Source organism: Canis lupus, chromosome X (genome assembly GCF_003254725.2).
Source record: "Canis lupus dingo isolate Sandy chromosome X, ASM325472v2, whole genome shotgun sequence".
Classification (NCBI taxonomy): Eukaryota; Metazoa; Chordata; class Mammalia; order Carnivora; family Canidae; genus Canis; species Canis lupus.
In genome coordinates this window covers 83,949,254-83,971,343 of record NC_064281.1, presented here as the reverse complement: position 1 = coordinate 83,971,343, position 22,090 = coordinate 83,949,254, and the positions used below count along the sequence as shown (strand labels likewise).

General features: G+C 47.5%; 1 protein-coding gene across 1 annotated transcript in view; it reads left to right on the top strand.

The window, feature by feature from the left end:
* The first annotated feature begins 5,065 nt into the window (after nucleotides 1-5,065).
* AMMECR1 (AMMECR nuclear protein 1) overlaps nucleotides 5,066-22,090 on the top strand; it is a 232,883-nt gene continuing 215,858 nt past the window's right edge. The window contains exons 1-2 of the mRNA XM_035711827.2: nucleotides 5,066-5,418; nucleotides 17,311-17,456. The gene's annotated coding sequence lies outside the window, so the exon portion shown is untranslated. The remainder of the gene's footprint in view (nucleotides 5,419-17,310; nucleotides 17,457-22,090) is intronic.

The following is a 22,090-nucleotide window of genomic DNA, read 5'->3' as shown; positions in this document are numbered from 1 at the left end:
GACCAGTATACTGTAAACTCCAGAGCTGTAAGCTTAATGTCAATCCTCGGAGAGATTCTGCTGCAGATTATGAAGCAGGTAATTTATAAGCACTTAGGACATAAGTGGTCAGAGGAGGTACCTCGAGGTACTGGCAAAACTGGACCAATTAGACCAGGTTCCCAGATTCACAGCTATTGCAAAGCAAAGAAATGGGGGACTTTGCTGGATTTTGATTTTTCCAAGGAAAGGCATTAAGAAACAAAACAAAACAACCCCAAATTATCATTTCATGAAAAAAAAAAAGCAAGGGCTTTCTCTAAACATGAAAAGAGAAGGCAATCTTCTCAGAATAAAGGACAGTCGTTTAAATAAATAGATTTCACTTTACAGAACACGGACTACATAGTCCTCGGGCATTCTCATTGCACGGAGGGCTGCTGCAATTTTCCTGAAAGGTGGGCACTTGTCCAAGGACCTGCTTTAGGGAATCATTCAGAGCTAGAATATCAACATAGATAAGATCAGATACCTATAAGACAGGAAGGCTCTCTGGCCAGAAGACGGGAGAGCAGAGTTTGACCTTAGCCTAAGTGAAGACACTCACATTAGATAAAGAAAGCGTCCACAGGAATGAATGTGAGAAAAATAAAAGTGGCCAAGCTCAGACTCAAGCCATGCTGAGACAGGACTTAGCCAACACATCTGACCTATGCCACCCCTTGGACGACGTAGCCCTCATGTCTGATACGTGCCTGATGCCATTAAGTGTTTGGATCACAGACCTGTTTCCGGCTGAAGGCTCTCCAAGCAAAATTCAGACCATAACTCGTCTTCCCAGGCAGAGTTCCTAAAGGCAGATCAATTCAAAACTGGCTCAATACCATGGCCAGAGTAGGGCTCTTTCCACGGCAATCCAAGAAGTGGCTGCCAGCCTTGATCCTGTCCCGTACAACATTTTTATCAATGGCATCAATAAACGCGTGAACGGAATTCTTACACAATAATTGTAGGGCTGAGAATGGCCACATTCGGCCGAAGAAGTTAGGTTTACATTTTCAATCCCATGGTTTACAATCCATCTCTCTGTATTTGGTCATTTTTTCTCCTGTTCTTTGTTGCCCATGCCCCCAAGTTCCTGCAATTTGTGCTCCTCGTGGAAAATGCTTAGTGAACACATGTGGGCTGGGAGCTCTGTACCTTGCAGAGCAGATGGGGTCCTCCAGACAAACTGCTGGGCATTCATCTCAGCCCTGTCACTTGCCCTGAGATAACCAGTGTCGGGGTTCACCTCCCAGATCAGGAAAGAGGACAAGCTGATATCCTCTTGCAGAATCAGCCCCAGATCCAAGGGGTTTAAATTGGAGTCTGGCCCCATCTGTTGACATTGACCTTGTTCTTGAAGATGAGGTCAAGGCAGTACACAGTACCCCCCCAAACTTTCCCAAACTGAATTTCGATGAGTGTGATCAGGGAACCTCTGTGTCAGCCACCCCCTAAAAGGACTACTAAAATGCACATGCAGATTTGAGGAGGTTGGGCGGAGGTTGGATGCACCCCACTTTCCAAGAGTCAGACTCAGTAGGTCTGAGGTGGAGCCAAGGAAGCTGCATTTTGACCCAAGTGATTCTGAAACCCTAAAGCTTAAGAACCATTGCCTTAGGGGTACCTGGGTGGCTTAGTCAGTTAGGCATCTGCCTTTGGCTCAGGTCATGATCCTGGGGTCTGGGATCAAGCCCCACATTGGGCTCCCTGCTCAGCAAAGAGCCTGTTTCTCCCTCTCCTCCCTGTTCGTGCTCTCTCTCGCTATCTCTGTCTCTCTCTGTCTCTCCCTCTCTCTCTCTCAAATAAATATATAAAATCTTTAAAAAAATAAAGAACCACTGGCTTTGGGGGGGCAGTCATACAGCCTGATTTTTATATAAAACAAGCCTGGGCTTCAACCCTAGAACTTAATTACCTAGCCTCAGTTTCCTTGTCTACAAAACAGGGAGAGTAATAGTACCTACCTCAAAGGCTCTTGGAATGTTTTAAACAACAAAACATGTGACAGGTGTCTGGCACCTAGGTGAAGCTCAGTAATCTCCCCTGCTCCTGCTTATTCGTGGGACCTGCTTCTCTGCGTTCACCTTCTGCTCCAGGTGTCAACTGTTCCCTCTTTCTACAGCTCATATTCAAACTCCCCAAGTGCGAGACTCTCATTGGCCCAAATTTAGTCACAACTGTGCTTGTTGGGCCAAGTTCTCATCCTGGGGTCCCTCATAGGCTGCTTGCCAGCCTATAGAGTGACTGCTCTTGGATCAGATGCCCTCTCCTGGCTCAATCAGCTATTGCCAGGAGGAAGCTCGGTCACGTGGTACCAAACATAACCACCTATTCATAAGAAACTGCTATTTCCCCCAGCTAGGGTCTGTGGATGGAAACTCCTTAGAAGGGGCCCGTGGGTGTGGCAGGAATTCTGAGGCTTAGCCCATCCAGTACACCTAGGCTTCTCATTTATCCAGCCTGCCAAAGGAATGAAGCATTCGAGTTCACTGAATTCTGACTTTTCATCTCCATCAGGCCAGGAACACCAGTCTTCAAAAAAAAAAAAAAAAAACGAGACCACAGTCAAAGGGTTGGGGGAGGTGACAAGAACAACGAAAAGCTTAACCCTAAAATGAGACCGTACATTTCTAGAAGACGTCTTTGAGTTTTTAAAGCATTTTCATATCTATTTCCTCATTGCAGAGCTTGCAAACTGGCGGTCCCAGACTGGGTCTAGACTGCAGACAGATTTTCCTTGACCCATACAATGTTTCTGAGCATATTTTAAAAATTAGTTGCCAACCCTGAAAAGTCAGGGACTTCCTATAAAGAGCGGGATTTCTGGCTCCTCTGGGGAAAACAGAAAAACTCAGCTCCTCGTTCTGGCAGCAGTCAGCTGGAGCTAAATATGCTTCTCCTGTATGTGAGGCATTGGCTCACCAGTTTGCTTCAGTACCCACCCAGCCACCTCTACTTTTCCACAATGACTTATCTGGCCCCTATAGGCATCCAAAGCCTCAATTGAACCCCATGGACTAGATAGAGAAGGCGGTTAAGAGCACAGATTCTGAAGCTGAACTGTCTGGGTTAGAATCTCAACTCAATCTTGTACTGGCTTTGGGACCCTCGGCGAGTGATTTAATCTCTCTGGGCCTTGGGATTATGACAGTAATGTCCATATCATAGGGTTATGGGTCTCACTAATTGAGTTTAGGCATACAAACTACTTAAAACAATAATTGGCATGTGCCAAGCACTAAATATTTGTTCCTTTCTTTTAAAAAAAAAATTTATTTATTTGACAGAGAGAGAGAACATGAGCAAGAGAGGAGGGACAGAGGGAGAATGAGAAGCAGACTCCCTGCTGAGCAGAGAGCCCAAAGCGGGGCTCAATTCCAGGACCCCGAGATTATGAGCTCAGCCAAAGGCAGATGCTTAACCAACTGAGCCATCCAGGTGCCTTGTTTGTTTCTTTCATTCATCCACAGTTCCTTACCTGCCTTTCTAACAACTAAGAGATTCCAAAAACTGAAACTTTATGGCAAGTTTATTCAGTGGCAAAATTGGACTCGAATTAACAGGCTATTAATTTATCCCAGTTATAAATATTAATGTATTCAGGCATAGGAGACTGCCCCAGATCCCACTATGGGTGTTATATAACAGATATGTACCATAGTACTTTTCTAAAATCCAAAACTCCTGAACTCTAAAAGACACCTAACTGCAAGGACTGGAGACAAGGAATTATGCACCTATGTTATTATTAGTTTGCATACCCACTTGACAGATGGGAAAATGGAGCTACTGAGGGTTAAGCAACTAGCCCAAGTCCCACACCTTGGAAGTAGAAATGATACTGACCCTTAAGCATGAAGCCCACAGTGTCTAGTACGATGGTATGCTTCAGGCTTACTATACACACGTTGATGCAGGAAGCTAGTGGCTACTAACTAGGAGGGTCCCCCGAAGAACCAAAAAATGCCACCATCTACTGAGAGTGACAAGCCTGTCCCATAGTAGCATTCTTCTGACTCTTTGCATTAATCTTTACATACACTGTTGTGTTAGGGTTAGGATGGGGATTGTCATTATTTGCATTTTACAGAGGTGGAAGCTAGGGTCCAGAGAAGAGAAGTGACTGCCCCAAGTCACACAGCAGAAATCAGGCCGAGCTGGAATGAAAAACCCAACCTCTGTGCTTTATCTTCTTTGACCCGAGTCAGGTCCATGGAAGACATATGCTAAACTTCCTACATAACTGACCCACTTTCTCTGCAGATCACCCGAAAACTCTCAACATACCTGATGAAAGGAGAGCATCCTGAGATCACAGGAAATACTAAAATGAGATTGTATGTCTGGGTGGAGACCTCATCCTTCTCAGTATCATTGGCAAGGATGTACAGGTGCCGTCTGCTCAGAAGCCAGAGACGGGAGATTGCCCCAATGCCAACAAAGTCACATGGAGAGCCCCCACTATTTGCTCTTCTCTGTTGACTTTTAAGAAGCTGACATTGACTTACGCCAAAGCCAAAGGCTGAAGGTAATGAAAAAATCTGCTGGAAAGGGAATTCCACCAGTTTTGAAGCATTACCTTAAAGAGACCTTCACCCAGTATCAGTCCCCCTCGTTTGAAATGCAGAAAATAGAGCGCTGTTATTTTAGAGGGTCAGCACATCAGAGACCTGGGATGAAAGAAGCAGCCCTGGGACCTGCCACCAGTCCCCTGCCTCCGCACGGATGTGCAAGCTTTCTGACGCTGCCAATCAACTCAAGCAAGTTGGCAAAGGGAAGGCAGGCCATGCCCCAGGTGACCTTGTGCCTCTACTAAGCTCATAGCTGGAGTTCCTCCTCCCCTACCCCCCAACAAATCCACACTTTGATCACACACCCACAGAGACCCAGATGTTTGAATTCAGCAATTCTTTTTCAGGTTTCAGCAAGGCATTGGCAGCCTGAGCTATTTTGGGACACTTTCTCTGCTGTGGATGCCACTTTTAGAATACGCCAGGAACATGCTAAGAACCTGGAGCGCTCGGTCCCGGACCCATTTTCCAGCTTGCTCGCTCTCCCTTTTTCTGTGGGCTGATCCGTTTGGGGGACAGATGCTCTTGCCAACCTAATCCCAGGAGCCTGACTACCTGGCCCGGCTACACAGGCTCCAAGAGGCACTGTGGCTGCCAGCACCCTCACGGTGAGGGTTCCCCGGCAGCCTGGAGAGACAGATGTCCTAGGGGGTGGTCTGAGTGTGCATGTGGAGTGAAAAGACACGGGCTGGAGGAGGAGAATGATAAGATTTTCCAAACATCTTATTCTTCCAATCACCACTTCCTAATCTGATGCAAGTGACTCGGCAGGCATTCAAGAGCCTGTGGTCTCCATTTTCCTGCCCTAAAATCCTCTGCTCCTGTAAGTACCGGGGCTCACTGCCGCTCACACTGTCTTTTGGGGAGGGGGGAAGGGGCAGGGCCCGAGGGAGGTCATCAAAATCTGATTCAGGTGTGGGCAGGCCCATGGCTTTGGAAGAATTCCTGACAATCCCCCCCCCCCCCACCCTTCGGAACTGCTTCTTAGTTTACAGAATGCAAACGCCTCTTTACTCTTTCCCAAGCACCCCCCTCCAGGCATGTCAGAAACTTCGCCCATCCTTCAGGGTCTTCTGTTCATCAATGCTGTGCACACTTAATTTCTCATGTTAGACTTAATGGGAGAAGCACACCCCTGGCATTTTAATTTCCTCAATGCCACCACAACTACTATTGTGGGCACAGCCCCTGCTGGCTTCTCCATCTTTTATGCAGCAATTTGCTAAAATAGTGAAAGATGTGGTAAGAAGGAGGATATAAATGAGAATTTAGAAACTCTTCCATGGTTTAAAAAAAAGGAGGAGCAATGTGGTTCAGTGCAGTGAGAAAGGTTGCCACAATGAGGAGGCTTCATGCTCTGCAGTGAAAGGGTCCCTTTTGCTGCCTTCCTATTTTAATGGAAAGAGACCAAAATAGCCTACAGGCTCCCCAGGAAAGAAGCATTTCAGATGCTTTTATTTACCACTTTCCTGAGAGGCTGGACTGCCTCTGGCCAGCCTGTCATTCCTGAAGCCATAACAAATGGGGGGGGGGGTGGTATTCAGCCCTTCTGTTGGGGACTGCTCCCTGAATTGCTCTCAAAATGGCCCAGGATAACAGAGCCAGGCCCTATTGCTTACCACCCCCCTTTGACACCAAAACCAAATCATTCGTAGGCTACAGAATTTGTTTGGAGGCAAGGGTAAGGACTGTCTTTGGTAGGAAGTCATTTGGAAAATGCACTGTGAACCATCCCAAACTCAGTGTCCTTGTAGGCTTTTGTGATTACTTCCTCAGCCATGAAGAAGGACGGGACAAGGCCAGCAGGTCTTGCTCTGTTATCTCCACATGGCCCCATAGAAGAAACCCTGTCATTGGCATAAGATGATGAAAGGTGTAAGATGATCATTTTTTTTTTTTGTAAGATGATCATTAGACCAAGGATGGCTACCTTCGATTTCTCAGGCCGTTAATATGGGTGCTGGAGGAATTAAAATGGGAAATTCACCTTGTGTCCGGTGGATACCGAATGAGTTCTCAGGCTCTACAAGGAAACTGGCCTCAGGAGGAATTTGGTTTTGCTTTGACTACTGCCTGTTTGTGTGGTCTTTAGTAACTCATGCAGTTTCTCAGCCCTCCTCCTTCCAAAGAGCTCTGAGAAAAAGATGCTTGAATCATGGAAATTAATGGTCTGGAAGACTTTTTTGTCGAAGCCTTGAGTGCTGGGTGGGGGGAGGGGGGTCGCTCTATGTGATGGATTCTGATTATAACCAAAATAATCCAGGTTCTGGCTTGGCAGCCACCTGCATTTTATATCAACCTTATGGCATTCCAGGAGTATTAAGAACGTTCCCTTGCCCTTCCAAATCTCTCCCCATCCACTCCCAAGGGCTCGAAAATTCTTAAGTACATAATTCTTTGACTTGGGGCTTTGGCATCAGTTAAAATGCCAACCTTTTGGGAGGGTCAATCTGTTAAGCTTTACCTGGATGCATCCCACCCTGACAGCAGCTTACTGAGGCAGAGACTCAGGACTAGGGTAATAAGACAAAGACCCACTTTGTAAAACAGAGGTACACGGAGTAGAAAGACTCCCACGTACTAGTGTGGGACAGAAGGTAGGACAGTTCCCCTGCTGGGGCACCCTTGGGCTCTCGAAACGGTTAAAAAAAACTCAGTGCAAAAAATCAAATTGTCACCCCTTAACCCTGGCACTTCTCCAGTCCAGGAGGGTGGGCCTAATTAAGGAAGGGGGAGCTACACTGGGAATTAGGCTTTGAGACTCTGCTCCCAGCCTTTCCTTCCTCTGGGGCCAGCATTGAACTTCTACTTCTGGGAATTCATGATAGATAACACTGACTTGCATTGTTCACCAAAAGCTGTAAGGCATTCCCCTATTCCCACATCCTTCCTAGGGCCTAGTGGACAGGGTTTTGGGGGAAGACTACCGGATTTTAAATCCTGGCTATACCACTCCCTAGCTGTGCGGCCTGGGAGCAAGTCATGTAACCTACCTGAGCCTCATCTGTAAAATGGGCACAATAATAGTAGGATCACACAGATAGTGTTCAAATGAGCTGATGCATATAAAGCCCAGCACAGTGTCTGGCACAGAGCAAGTGCTTAACAAAAATCGACAGTGGCTAAGATCCTCAGCTCTCTGCTGTGCACATCATCAGAGAATGGATTAGAGCATCAGATGGTCCTGCACAGTGCACATCTAACACCACTAGTTTTTCGGGGGCTCACCATTTCCTTAAAGTAGCCCTCCACTCCTTTTCCACTGAGTCCCACAAGGTAAGAGTGTCCCCAAGCCTTTCCTCACAATGAGTTCTGCCTTCAATCCATCCCCTCCTCCCAACTAAATAGATAGAACCTCTGCTAAGGATTCATGAAATCCTTCCCTGGCCTTCCCCCAACCACACAGTCCGAGCTTCACTGCAGTGAAAGGGACTTATCTCTGGGAGGGCAGGGTCCAGAAGCATGCAGGTCCCAAAGCACTAACAAAAAGGAGAAGAGTCCCACCTAAAACTTTGTCTGGTTCTTGCTAGGTTCAATGCATCTGGAGCATGCAGAGATACCTAGCCACTGCCGCTTGCACCAACTATGGCTCCCTGACCCTGTAGCTACTGGCCCACAGCTGCTCTCCCCCCACACACACACCCCTTCTTCTCCCCCTCCCTCCCTCAGGACACTCCCTTGTCTGGGCTCCAGGGTGCCTGCAGCTTCAAGAGGCTTTCCTTCACTTCCTCTCTTCTTCTCCCTCCCCACCCACTCCGGAGGTTACAGAATCCACTCTCTTGCAAGGGGTGTGGTGGCAGAAAGAGCTCTGTTTTCTGTGCAGGCATGCCCTCAGCGTGCTCTCTGCATTCTAGTCCTCCTGGGTTCTCCACTTGGCTGGGGGGAAGGGGAGGATGGACCCCAAGGCATGCCTATGGTTCCTCTAGGATCAGAAGACAGAGAGGACAGAGTCACAGGACAGATTCCTGTAACCAGCCCTAGCCTACATGACTCTCTCTCTCTGGGAGGACGTGTAAATGCCTTCTGAGTCCCGGACCGTCACTGGTCCAGGTAGTAGCTTCTAAGCTGCTTCACAAAGACCCCGAACAATTTCACATATCTGGACTGCAGACCTCAATCTGCCTGAGGTGCCAAATGGGCGAGAGCCTTTATCTCAAGGCATTTTGAGCTGGTTGGGGCTATTGATAGTAATAACATCTACCTGGTAGAGTTGCTCTCGTGGAATTAGGAGTTATCTCCTATAACATGTTTAGAACCATGCTGGCCTACATTAAGCATGCAGCAAACATCCACTATTATTGTTACTGTAAATATTACATCTATATGCATAAACAGGGCCTGTAATATTCATGAAGAATAAATGAGTTCTTGCGTATAAAATGTGTAGAACCATTATTAGGGTGGTCCCAGGGATTTAACCAAGAAATCCATAGATGTCTTCAGGGCTTCAGGAGAGACAGAGGCTGTTCTGGATACATAGATCTGGGTGGGGAGAAGAGCTGGTCAGGGGTCATGCAGAGGCTCAGAAAGAAGATGGCAGTTTGGGGTCTCTTACAAATTCAGAGTATGACTAAAACTCTCATGCCTAACTTGTTGTTGTGAATTTGTGGGATTATGGGATTTGGTTATGGGGCCTGCCTGGCCTAATTAAGGTTTTAGGACTCCTAGGAGACCGACTGTGGTTCATACAGACTGGGTCTTTAGAAATGCCTCATGAATGTACTCCTGGCTCCTTAGCACTGAAGACTCAGTTGTGTACACTGAATGCTCTGGAGGTCATTGTGTAGCTGTGGTATTTGTTCTGTCCCAAATGCCCAGTCATCAACGCATTGGATTGCATTGGAAGACACCCCCCACCTCCACCCACCGCCAAGAATTCAAAGCTCATGGCCCCTGTGTGGACATGGGTTCTGCACACAAAACACCTCCCTTTGCCCTGGAAAGTAGCCACTGCTCCTGAGGGGAAGGGATGATGTTTCTGGGGGCACCTGGAAAAAACATATCTTGTCACCCCAGGCTGGTGTTCCCCACCGAACACCTGGCTCCGGCTCCAGCCTTTGCCCTCGGGGAGTAAATGGGAGAAGAGACACTCCATCTGGTCCTATGGGGTCAACCAGTGCCACTTGGACCCTGGTGGCATCTCTGCCTCCATCTCCCATTCCGCTTCCTTCTGGACATGTCCACTTGCAAGCCTCACTGCATCCGTGTCCGAGCTGAGCTTGTCACCTGCCTCCACTCATTATTCGGCCAACTAATAGTCTGTATTCCCCATCTTGGTTAACAATATCGCCACAGACCCAAGCTGCCATCTCAGGGTCATTGTCACATTCTCAGTCTCCTTAACCTTCCAAGACACCCAGCCCTGTGATTTCTCCCTGTGGACACCTCCCTGGAGTGGCCCCTCTTCTTTGCTTTCACTACCACAGTCCTGGTCCAGAGCACTTGACACCTCTTGCCAGGACCTTGCGATGGGCTTCCAATGGGCCTACTTGATTTTGTCTTCTCTCCCTTCCAGTCCTTCCACACTCTGGCACCCAGAAAAAAAAGTTGTCTTCCTGGTCTGTCATTCCTCTTCCTTAATAAATACCTTTGATGGCTCCCTATTGCTCGCAGAACAAAGTGCAAAAACTCAGCTTGGCCAACAAAGCCCTGGACAAGCTGATCCCAACCACCTTTTCCACTCTCTTCCAACTGCTACCAACTGTACATCCCACACCAGGTGCCCCACCATTCAGAACATGAACCTTCACACAAATACTGTTCCCTCTGCCTGGAATGTTTTTCCCCACCCCCACTGCTCCTCCTGGAAAAACCCTCCATCCCCCTGGATCCAGCTCTAACGTCCTTCATCTGTGATGCTTCTCCAACTTCCCCAGATACTGGGTCATTCACCATTGGTGCCCCCATGCTATGTTTCTCAGCTACGGCACCTATTGGACTACGAGTACTGTGTGTCTTTGTCTCTCCTATTACATGGAAATATCCCCAAAGGCTGCCTGGGACCATATTGGGTTCCCTTTTGGATTCTCAGTGTTCCCCAGGCTTGGATATGCTAAGCGGCTGGTTTCCTCATTTGTAAGCTGCAGATGAGAATAATAGCTGCTACTTCCTAGAGTTGGAAGGATTACATGAGATCATGTATTTAATATTTTTGCAGATAATGACAAGGAAGATGTTGATGATAGGAAGGAAGAATGATTAGTATTCATTCAGTGCTCTCTAGGGGCTAGACACCGTCCTAAACTCTTTGCGTGGATGAGTCGGCTAAACTGATGAGTTAATCCATGGAAACTGATAGATTGATTGTGTGTATGTGTGTGTATCCATATGTACTACAAACATCATACAGATGACATATATTATAACCTATGTACTCCACCCTGTACCTGACACTTAATGGGGACTCTGGTTTTCCTTTCTTTCCCCATCTTTCCAACCTTTATCATTAGCCCTCACTACCCATCACCCTCCCCCAGGGCTGCAGTAGGAGAGAGGTGAATACAGAAGTTGTCACTTTCTTTGAGGACAGGGGCCATGCTGTACCTTGTTTGAGGCCCACATAAGTGCTGGCATGATAGGAGGCACATGTATTAGGCTCTCAATTAGCTCCTAGGCTGGGCTCAGCTGAAGAGGTCCTAGTTTTCATCAATCGCTGAGGCAGATCTTTGAGTCACGGCTGGCAGGTTCTCAAGCGCACAGAGAGAGCAGCAGCCAGAGCCAAGGGGTAGAAGCCCTTCTGGCAGCACCCTGCTGGGGATGGGGTACCAGGCCCAGAGGCTGATAGCCTACATTCTAGATGCAGCTCTGCCACCAACCAGCCTGATGACCCCATGCTGATCGCCCTACTTGCCTGCGCCCCACGGTCCTCACCTATAAAACGCTGCCCCTCAGGGCTGTCTGAGGGTGCATGGCATGACAGCTGTGAAAGCTCTTTGCCAGAAGGTTGTGCAGAAGTGCGGTGTTGCTAATTTCAAGTGCCAGGACTTCACTCAGTAGAAAACATTTAGGAAGTGGGGATGGAGGGAGAGAGCAGGGGCTTGCGCATCCAGGACATATGGGGGCCTATATTTGTTGTCCTCCTGCTTAGCAGCATTAGTGATTCAAGCTGGTGCTGCCTGCGGAACACTCTGTCCTTCGAGTTCCTCAGGGACAGGAGAGATTGCAGAGCAGCAAGGTTGAAGCCAGCGCACAATACTTTGAAAAATAGAGTGATAACGATGAGGCGCCACGCACACAGGTTCACATGCGTGCGTTCACACTCCTGACGGCCCCTGATGCAGCCACGCCACAGCAGCTGGAGCTAATTACAGACAACAGCTCCTTCTCCAGCTCTTTTTCTCGAAACTCTCCACCAACCCCTACCCCCATCCCCAGCACCCACCCCTGGGGATTGCCTGAGCTCTAAGAAGGGGCTTCGCTGGCGCCACCCTCACCACCTAGAAAGAGAACATGGGGGGGGGGGTAGAGGCATGTAGGTGTAGGAAGCCACCATGTGGCTCCCTGTCTTGTGGGGGTGGGTGGGAAAGAGGGGGTGAAGTGGGCTAGGGGGGCCGGGGGCGGGGAGCTGGCTGGGATACAGATGCAGCTTTGTGTTAACAGATGTGCTCTCCTGGCAAGAGAGAGCCCAGGCACTCAGCTCCTCCCTCCTTCCTTCATCTGAATCTATCCAGGGATCCCCTCTTAACCCTTCTCCTTCTTCAATCCTCTGCTTCCTCTTCAAACTCTGTATCTGGCAAAAAGCTCAAGAAATGCTGAATGGAGGGATGGATGAATACATGAACCCTCCTCAAATCCGTACTCCTCCCAAGCCCTGTTCCTACCTCACAGACCACAAGAACCCTGCAAGCCCTTTCCCCTGCTTTGATTTCCAGATACTCCCCCTGGACAGTTTCAACTCTCCCCTATATGCTCCTGATCTTTGTATTGCTCTTTCCAGCCCAGACCTCGCCAGCTGCCGGAATATCCCTCATACTCCTCAAACCCAACATGACCCATATTCAATTTGTCAGCAATGACATCCCAGGGGAGGTTTCTAACTGTGTATGAGTCCCAGTCTGCTGAGGGGCCATGGGAGGAGGCGGGGGAGGACTTGCTGTATGCCCCCTAGCAGGCTAGGGACAATGTGCACGTTAGCACAGTCATGGGGCAGACTCCCAATCCTAGGGCCTGTCTTCATGCTAGGATAGCCAAGTCCTTCCCTTCACCCTTATAATAGTCACCTCCCACCCATAGGGAAAGCAAACTTGGGAACTCAGGCGGCTAACTGCCCAATCTGGGCTTTTAAGATCCTGGTTACCATTCCTCTTTATTCTGGAACCCTGTCCCCAAGCTCGCCATAACCCTGCCACCCCACCTCACCCCCACCCCCCACCAGATAAATATTGAACCAAGATTAGTGGAAACTGGGGATTTCATTTCATCAGAGGAGCACTTCAGGGAAGACCTAGAATGTTTACCGAGAGTCCACACTAGAATTCTTTCCTCGTCTTGGCAAGGATAAGAGCAAATAAAGCCCCCCTTTCCTATAAGCCCTCCTGCATTTGGACAACAGCCAAAGGAATGGGTTATAAACACAGTGGCCTTTGGTTCCTAACAGCCTTGGGGCCTGTGAAGGCAGGATCCAAATTTCTTCCTTCATTCCCAGCGGTCCTGAGTGCCATACACCAGGACAAATGCAAGGTGTCATTATACCACTGTAGTATAGCCACATCTAGACATTTTCAGATTTTAAAGCAAAGTAAAAGCTCTATCACTGATTCCAGACTGACACACAAGACATGAAGTAATTTATTTAAGGCACACATGTATAATTTCAAAACATTCATTTGTTCAGTCAGCACAGATATATTAAGCACATCAAAGAGCCATAATCCATGGATTCTGCCTTCAGACGGCCCTTGTTCTAGTTGAGGGGAGAAAAACCATATGCAAGGGTTAAATGACAATCCAGGACCATGCCAAGTCTCAAGCATGCGTCATGTGGTTCTTGCAGTCCCTTTGGCAGTAAATTTTTTTGCCCTACTGCTACTATCACTACTGTTGTGCTCTTCTCCAATATAGGATGGTGGTGGATATATCTTTAGGGTGCCTGGGTTCATAGCTGAGTTCCATCATTCCTTAGCTATGTGAACTTGGCCAAGTAACTCAGCCCCTCTGAGCCCGGTGCCTCCTCTGTAGAATGAGGACAATAACAGCACCTCTCTACAGAGTTGTAGAGAGAATAAAATGAGCTAATACACATGGCACACTTAGACCAATACCTGGCACCTTATAAGAACTCAATGACGCTTAGTGTAGCGTCTGCCTTCAGCTCAGGTCATGATCTCAAGGTCCTGGGATCAAGCCCCTCATCAGGCTCTCTGCTCAGCCAGGAGTATGCTTCTCCCTCTCTCTCTGCGCCTCCCCCATCATGCTCTTTCTCTCTCTCAAATGAATAAATAAAATCTTAAAAAAAGAAAAAAGAACTCAAGAAATGTTAGCATTTACCTACTATCCTTTGTTACCTCCAGAGGTCACTATTCTTATTGAGCTTCCAAAGGAAGCTCATGGATGTCTTATTCACTCATCCATTTAATCAATAAATATATGTTGAGCATCTACAAGTCCCTGAGCTAAGACCAGTTTATATTTTTAAGGATTTTATTTATTTATTCATGAGAGACACTGAGAGAAAGGCAGAGACATAAGCAGACGGAGAAGCATGCTCCTTGCGGGGAGCCTGATGCAGAACTCAATCCCAGGACCCCGGGATCACGACCTGAGCTAAAGGCAGATGATCAACCAGTGAGCCACCCAGGCGTCCCTAAGCCCAGTTTATATAGGTAAATAACACGTGGCTCCTACCTGTGAGACTAAATAGTGGCCTGGAGCATCTGGAAGAAGCAAACAAATCCTCCCTAAAGGAACACACCATCCATCAGTTTTAATCGGATTACCATGGATAAAGTGTGGCCAAACATGAACTCATAATCCAAAATTACAAAGCACACAATGAAGCCAGAAACAACCAAAGCAGTATTAGATCCTCACATATTCAGATATTGCAGTTTTGTGATAGAACTTTTTTTTAAGTTTTGGAAGTATTTTTTAAAAAAAAGCAAAATACTTTGAAAACATAAACAAAGAACAAGACACTGGCAGAACAAAGTGATTCTTTCTATGTTACACAGCTAATAACGAGGGATTCGAGTCAGGTTTTTAGTGTCTAGTATCCTTTTGGCATCCTTGCTGCACTAGGTCCATACAAACATCAAAGATGAACACAGTCGAGTCCCTGGCCTCAGGTAGATTAAAATCCAATAGTGAGCCATGGCTCTGCACATATAAAAATAGCCCCTGAAATTAGTCTGTGTGGCAGAAAGTGCTGTGGTCTGGGAATGACAGGAGGCGAGACAGGGACGACAGGTCCTTGAAGGACAGAGAAGTGTATCTGTGGGAAAAGGAGCTTTGATTTGGTGAGGAAGGCAGAGGAGACGGGGCACTATTTATTCTGACCAACATCATGGAGAAGATGATCCTATAGAGCAGTTCAGGGAACAGTGAGTTCATTTGGCTAGCATGCTGGATGCATGCAGGGACAGGCCTGTGCCAACACACAAGACCTGGCACTCGCAAGGGCCCCATGCTAATGCGCTGCTGTCACTGTTTTGAAAGTCTTAATAACTTTTGAACACAGGGCTTCACATTTCCACTTTGCACCAGGGCCTGAAAATGTTGTAACCAGTCCTGTATCAGGGAGCAGGGGGTGGGGTGGTGTGGGTGGGTGATAGCTGGAAAAGCAGGGGCGAGGCACTCTTGGGAAGGACCTTGAATGATCTTTGTTTTGCAGACAGTGAGGAATCACTGAATGTGTTTGAGTACGGGAGGGACATAGTGAATGTGGTTTTTAGGAAACCACATGGTGGATGCAATACAGGGGGATCAGGGAAAGAAGAGGTGGGGCTTAATTAGGAGACTATTGCAGGGATCCCTGGGTGGCGCAGCGGTTTGGCGCCTGCCTTTGACCCAGGGCGCGATCCTGGAGACCTGGGATCGAATCCCACATCGGGCTCCCGGTGCATGGAGCCTGCTTCTCCCTCTGCCTGTGTCTCTGCCTCTCTCTCTCTCACTGTGTGCCTATCATAAATAAATTAAAAAAATAAAAAAAAAATGTTTAAAAAAAAAATAAAAAAAGGAGACTATTGCAATAAAGCAATGGGGAGCCTAGACAGGAGTAGTGGCAGAAGACATGGAGAAGAGTCTTCACATAATTTAGTTGTCCATTCTACAGGTTTTTAACTGAGGACCGGACACGTGCTGAGCATTGTGCTAGGGGCTGAGATTGAGGGATGCCCAAGACTCCACCCCTGACCTCAAGCTGCTCACAGTGATGGAGGCAGTTAAGTAAACAGACCGTGACAGCCCCACATGCTTTGGGCTAGAATCAGATTACATTAAGGGTGCAGAGGCAGACAACTGAACAGAGGATAACAAGATGGTGTGGCAGGTGCTATGCCATAGATGCTGTGGGAGTATGGAGAAGAGTCATCTAACCCAGGTTGGAAAGGTCAGGGAAGTTGCTTCCCCACAGGTGTCTTCTGAACTATGTGTAGTTGAAGAGAAGACATCAGCTAGGTGAAGAGAGGGAGAGAGGGGAGGACCAGCTAATGAGAGAGATGGTGCAAATGCACAGAGGCAAGAGACTGTCTCTGGTCTCAGAGAGTTGTAAATGATGCCCTCTGATTCCCTTACAGCCTGAGCACCTTCTCTAGGAGCACGGGAAGATGGGAGTAAAGAGGTTACAAGTGCCAAGCTGAAGAATCGGGACTTCATCCTATAGAGCAGTAGTTCTCAGCCTCGACTGCACATTGCATCACTTGGGGGAGATTTAAGAAACATTGATGACTAGATCCCACCCCCAAGGATTCAGATTTAATAACTCTGTGGGGGAGGCACTGGAATTTTTTTTGAGGCACTGGAATTTTTAAAAGCTCCTCCAGTTTATTCTAGACCATGACTTTAAGGTGGGAGCTCTCACATTTAAGTGCTATCAGAATCACCTGGAAGCCTTGTTAAACACAAACTGGGGGAGCACTCTCAGAGTTTCTGACTCAGTAGGTCTCTAACAACTACCTACTCTAACGCATTCTCAGAGATGCTGTTGCCGCCAAGCCCCAGGACCACACTTTGAGAGCCTCTAGTCTCTCCTGTGAAGCTGGTTATACTTAAGGGAGTGTGTGTGTGTGTGTGTGTGTGTGTGTGTGTGTGTAAAAATTATTTGATTTGCATCTTTAAAAGATCACTCAGGCCACTTTGGGGAGAATGGTCACAGAAGGGGGGGATGAAAGGTTTAAGCAAACAAACAGGAAGTTATTGAAGGAATCACGGCAAGAGAAGACAGTGAGAGTCCTGAACCAAAGAAATAGCAGAAGAGCTGGAGAAAATAGCTCAAATTTAAGGAATGGTTAGGAAGATTTCACAGGACTTAGTGACTAACTGAATGCAAAGGTGAGAAATAAGGTGGGAAGGACCACTCTCCGGTTTTCGCCCGAGGGAACTGGTGATTCTGACTGAGCTGGCCATGCTGGTTACCATAATCGAAAGTTAAAGTTAAACATGTTACCAGACTTGGGGTGGGAAGTGGGAGAGGACGGCATCCCTGTCCTCAAATCTCATAGCTGTAGCCTCGAGGAGTTCAACAGTAATCTCCCATTGTCCATTCTACCCCTCCTTTCAGCACCATGGGTCCTCACCTCAACCCTAATCTACATGGGATTCTCTTCAAAATACCTGGAAGGGAAAAGGCAGATGGGGATCACCCTAACGTGATGACCAGCCACCTGAGCCCCAGGTCCAGGGCCAGCACTTCTGCTCTTACCCCAGGTGGGTTTATTTCATTCATTTGTCGTTGTAACATTTGGAGGGCTGCTGCCTGGAGGGTTTGTGAAATATTCAGAGGCCACGTTTCAGGTGCAGGTGAAGAATGTACAACCCGCTCTTCTGTAACCAGGAAAACAAATGCAACTAAAAAGGGAACCTGCAAAGACATTCATTCTGCATGGATTTAAAATGTGTAAAGATGAGCAATTTCCCAGAGCATCATCAGTCGTGACTACATGGAAGTCTCCTCCGTGGGCAAGTAGGCTGCCAGCAATCAGCAGGACCAGCAGGATGATAGATGGGATAATTGTCCATTAGAGTACAGATAACTTTGGTACAGTGGGAGGGTTCGACAGGAGACAGACATGATAGATGGAAAAACAGTTAGCTAAAATGATAAGGAGTCGCAGCTCCATTCCTGGTGGTAACCGTTCCCTGCCTGAATCAATGATTAATCAAAGGCACATTCTCATTTGAAAGTCTTGGTTCACCGGTGCACAAACCGTGCCCCGCCCCCACTTTGGGTTCAATTTAATAGCGTCATTAAAACCCGCTGTTCAAAAAAACTCAAATCACTTTTCTCCAGAAGAAATCATGCCACATTAGAGAGTGCTTTTGTGAACTCATGGGCAGCAACCACGTAGGGGGTGTGCCTGTGTTTAAATGTTTAACATTTGAATCCTCGATGCCTAGCACAGGGGCTGACACATACAGAGCACTCAATAAATGTTTGTTAAAGTCAAGTGAAATGAATTAATACATTTGTCCATTCATTCATCTGTTTATTCCTTCAACAGACATTCATTAAATACGGGAATTAAGAGCTCTGGCCTGGGAACCAGATGCTTCAGGCTTCAAATTCCAGTTCCAACCAGCTGGATGAACTTGGGCACGTTACTTAGCCTCTTGGAGCCTGATGGCTTCCTGTGCAAAATGGGAGAAACAATAGCTCTTGCTCTCAGAGGGCTGCGTGAGGGAGCAATTGAGTGAATGGACGTAGGTGTTCAGCACAGGGCCTGGCCCCCTAGTAAGTGCTCACTAAAGGGCAACTATAATTATCATAATTATCATCGTGTTGGAGGTATGAGCCTAGGCCTTTGTCGAGTAACTAGGTCCGTAGAAGAGGTACAGCATCTCTCAAGTAATGGCAAGGCTGTTGGCCAAAGCTGCTTTTCATTAAAATGGTTATTTATGGTTCCCAGCCCAGAGCCCTACTGCCCTAGGCCTGCCGGTCCTGGCCTGGTGCCCTCCCATGGCGGCCCTGGCTGTCTCTAGGTGGGCTGTGCTCTGAAAGAAGCCTGAGACGTTGTGGAGAGGAAAGATACAGAAGAAGGTGAGGGCTGGCAGGGATCCAGTTACCCATCACCCAGCACCCTGTCATTGGGAGCTTCCTCGGGTATCTTCCTGCACTTTCGTATAGCTCTTCCTGGCAACATTTCTATGCACTAATTGCTATTTCTAACGTTTATCCTCTTGGCTCCATGGAGCAAGATTGTCCTTGATTTTGATTTTAATTTTTCAGGCAACCAAGTAGACAACACTTGACTTGGGAGTTCAGTCAGAAGCCGTACCACTTAGTGGCTATGAGACAGTTCTGGGCATACAGACAGCTGGCCACCAAAAAGCTGTGTGACCTAGGGCATACTACTAACATCTCTGAGCCTTGGCTGTCAGAAAGGGAAAGTGAGAATAACGGTTGCCCCCTTCCCCTCTCTGAGCCTCTGTTTCTACATCTGAGACCCCAAAATAGGAGTTGCAGCCTTCATTTGTTTTTTATATTTTTTAAAGATTCTATTTATTCATAGAAACACAGAGAGAGAGAGGCAGAGACAGGAGGCAGAAGGAGAAGCAGTCTCCCCGAAAGGAGCCTGATGCAGGACTTGATCGCAGGATCCCAGGTTCATGCCCTGAGCCGAAGGCAGATGCCCAACTGCTGAGCCACCCAGGCGTCCTGCAGCCCCCATTTATTGAGCACTTTCCTGTAGCCAGCTACAGTAGTGGCAAGTCTTTTCGCACCTTATTCTCAGAACTAAACAAAGCCTGCCTCTTTGAAACCCTTCACAGACCCTTGTTCAGACAAAGTCTGCTAGATTCATTCCAGGTCATGCTTGGTTTTTACATCAAGTAAATCTGAGACGTTGAAAGGTATGCTTTCCATTATCTGTCCACCTGGAAATTCTGACGAGCAACTTCAGGGGAGGAGCTATGGGTCATTCATCTAATATGTGCTCAATAAACGTTGAGTGGGTGCTGAGAGCTAAGCCACCATCAATAACCTACGTGAATCACGCATGCCTCACACCTCCCGTGTTGCACTGCACGCCGCACAGGACAGTGGAATAGGAGCATCAGACTCCTCTAGGTGTAGGTTTGAACTCTATAGTTGGTGGCTGGGTGTAAAGCACTTACCAGTGCTGGAGAAAATGTGGGGCTAGATAAACAGCGACAGTATTAATAATAATCACAGCAGCATCAGTAACCATAGTAACAAACAGCAGTAGTAATAATAACTAGTAGCAAACTGCAAAGCAGGAAGACTTCTCTAAGGATTACCTTTGTTCTAAAGGGCTCTGTGGGGCCAGAAATATGCAATGTGGGGGAAGTATGGTGCAGATGACTTATGTCAGCCCGGGTGTGACTCCCAGCTGCCCATGTGTCCATTGTGTGATCGTACCTTATGCTCCTTGAGTCCCAGTCTCCTCATCAAGTACAATTAAGATAATGATGGTACCTGCCTCACAGCTTTGTGCCAAGGACGATGTGAGATATGGTCTGCAAAGCATACCTCACAGGTCCGGAAAAGGAGGCGATAACTCCTAACAAGAGCTAGCTGGTTGAATGCTCAACCACCTGTCTCTGACCATGTCACAGCTGACGTTGAATGCTGTGTCTCTGCTAATGAAAATCAAGCATATTTGCATTTATCAACAGGTATTAATGATGGCAGAACATTTTATTTCCGAGATGGGAAATATAAATGTCACAGAGCAAAGCATTCCCTGCGGATGCGGAGAAAGAAGCCACTGTTTCGCAGTGTACCCACCTAGTAGCCAGAGCTCAGAGTCCTTCGGGGTCTGTGACTTTTTAACCCTCTCACTAAGGGTTGAAAAGGATGACTCTAACACATACAGTGTAGTGGACCATGTCACCACCTCCCAACTGGGTCAGAACAGCTGTGCCAGTAATAAAAAAGCCCAAAGAGAAAACCTGAGTCAAAGCAATTGCAAACTCATCATGGAGGTGACCTTACCGGGCTGACCTTTCACTCTTGGCCCTGGTGTGGCCTGCCACACTGGAGAACCTCTCAAGGTGTGCAGTTGACCCTAGTGGAGGAATCTGGTGTCACAATGTCACCATTTGTCCCCTCTCCTCTTTAGGAGTAGACGGGAGACCAAACATGATGGGGTAGGATCAGCTCCCTGCCTAGGATACAAAAGCGGCCTTCTCCCCCTTTCTGGAGTCCCCCCACTGCCCCAACCACCTCCATTCTTGTTTAGACATGCACAGAGAATAGCATTCAGGATTCCTGCATTCTCTAACTTTTTTTACTGTTTGGATTGGCTGTTCGCCAAGGCAACTGAAGAGCATTTTCAAAGAGCAGGTGAGTTTGGGGAAGATCTCTTATCTTCTCCAATAATTTACCTCCCTGCAAATTATAGCAGGCAGAGACCCCCTTGGAAAAAGCTTATAAGTACTCCCAGGGGCTTCCAAAATAAAGTCCCTATAAGATGCTCAACAAAGCGGTCATTTTCAAGGGAAAAGTTATGGTATGGTATGGTATGGTATGGTATGGTATGGTATGGTATCATATAGTATGGTAGCTGCTCTTCCAAAATTTGAGAAGTGACATGCAGGTTATTTTTCTGATGTGAAAACTGCTCTGTGTTCCTTGTAAGCCACTGTGTGATATGTGGCATCACAGCCATGGGTGTGAAACATCTGGTTCTAACCAGAACATGGGTGATTTGCTCACAATTGGGAAGGGCAGGTAAATATGGCTTTGCCTCCTGGTCTTGTATCTGGCCCAGACATGCAAATTCCTGTCTGCAAACTCATTCTTCCTGCCAGAATTCAATAGGTTAATGTCAGCAACCAGCAGAGGTCCACCCTCAGTTATAGCGAATGCCACTTGTCAACAGGTAATGACAACAGAAGGCTGCCAGAGAAGGGAGCCAAGCTCATCGGAGTGGCAGGTGATCTGGCTTGCCAGTCAGAGGACAGAACAAGTCCTGGTCCAGGGCCATTGTTGGATGTGTAGAGAGCAGAAGCAGAAAAAAGTTGAATGGGTAAAGAAGCTGACAAACAGCATTTGTTGAGCACTTGCTGTCTGCCAGGCACCATGCCAGGTTGGGATATGGTCTCTCGTTTAGTCCCAGCAAGAGCCCCATTTTACAGAAGGGAAACTGCATCTCTAAGGGAAAGATGGATCAAAAGCAGGAACAAGGAAGAGCACATATACCAAAGTGTCCAGAAGGCAAGGGACTTGCTATCTGTTGCCAAGAAACATTCAGGAACCTGAGCTCTTTGTAGTCATGGTGGTAGAGATTGGGAGATTTGCATCTAAGCACTCCATCTCTTTAGCTGACTCCCTTTTTGGGTTGGCTCTGCCTGTCACACCTCGAGCTGGCTGTTAAGGG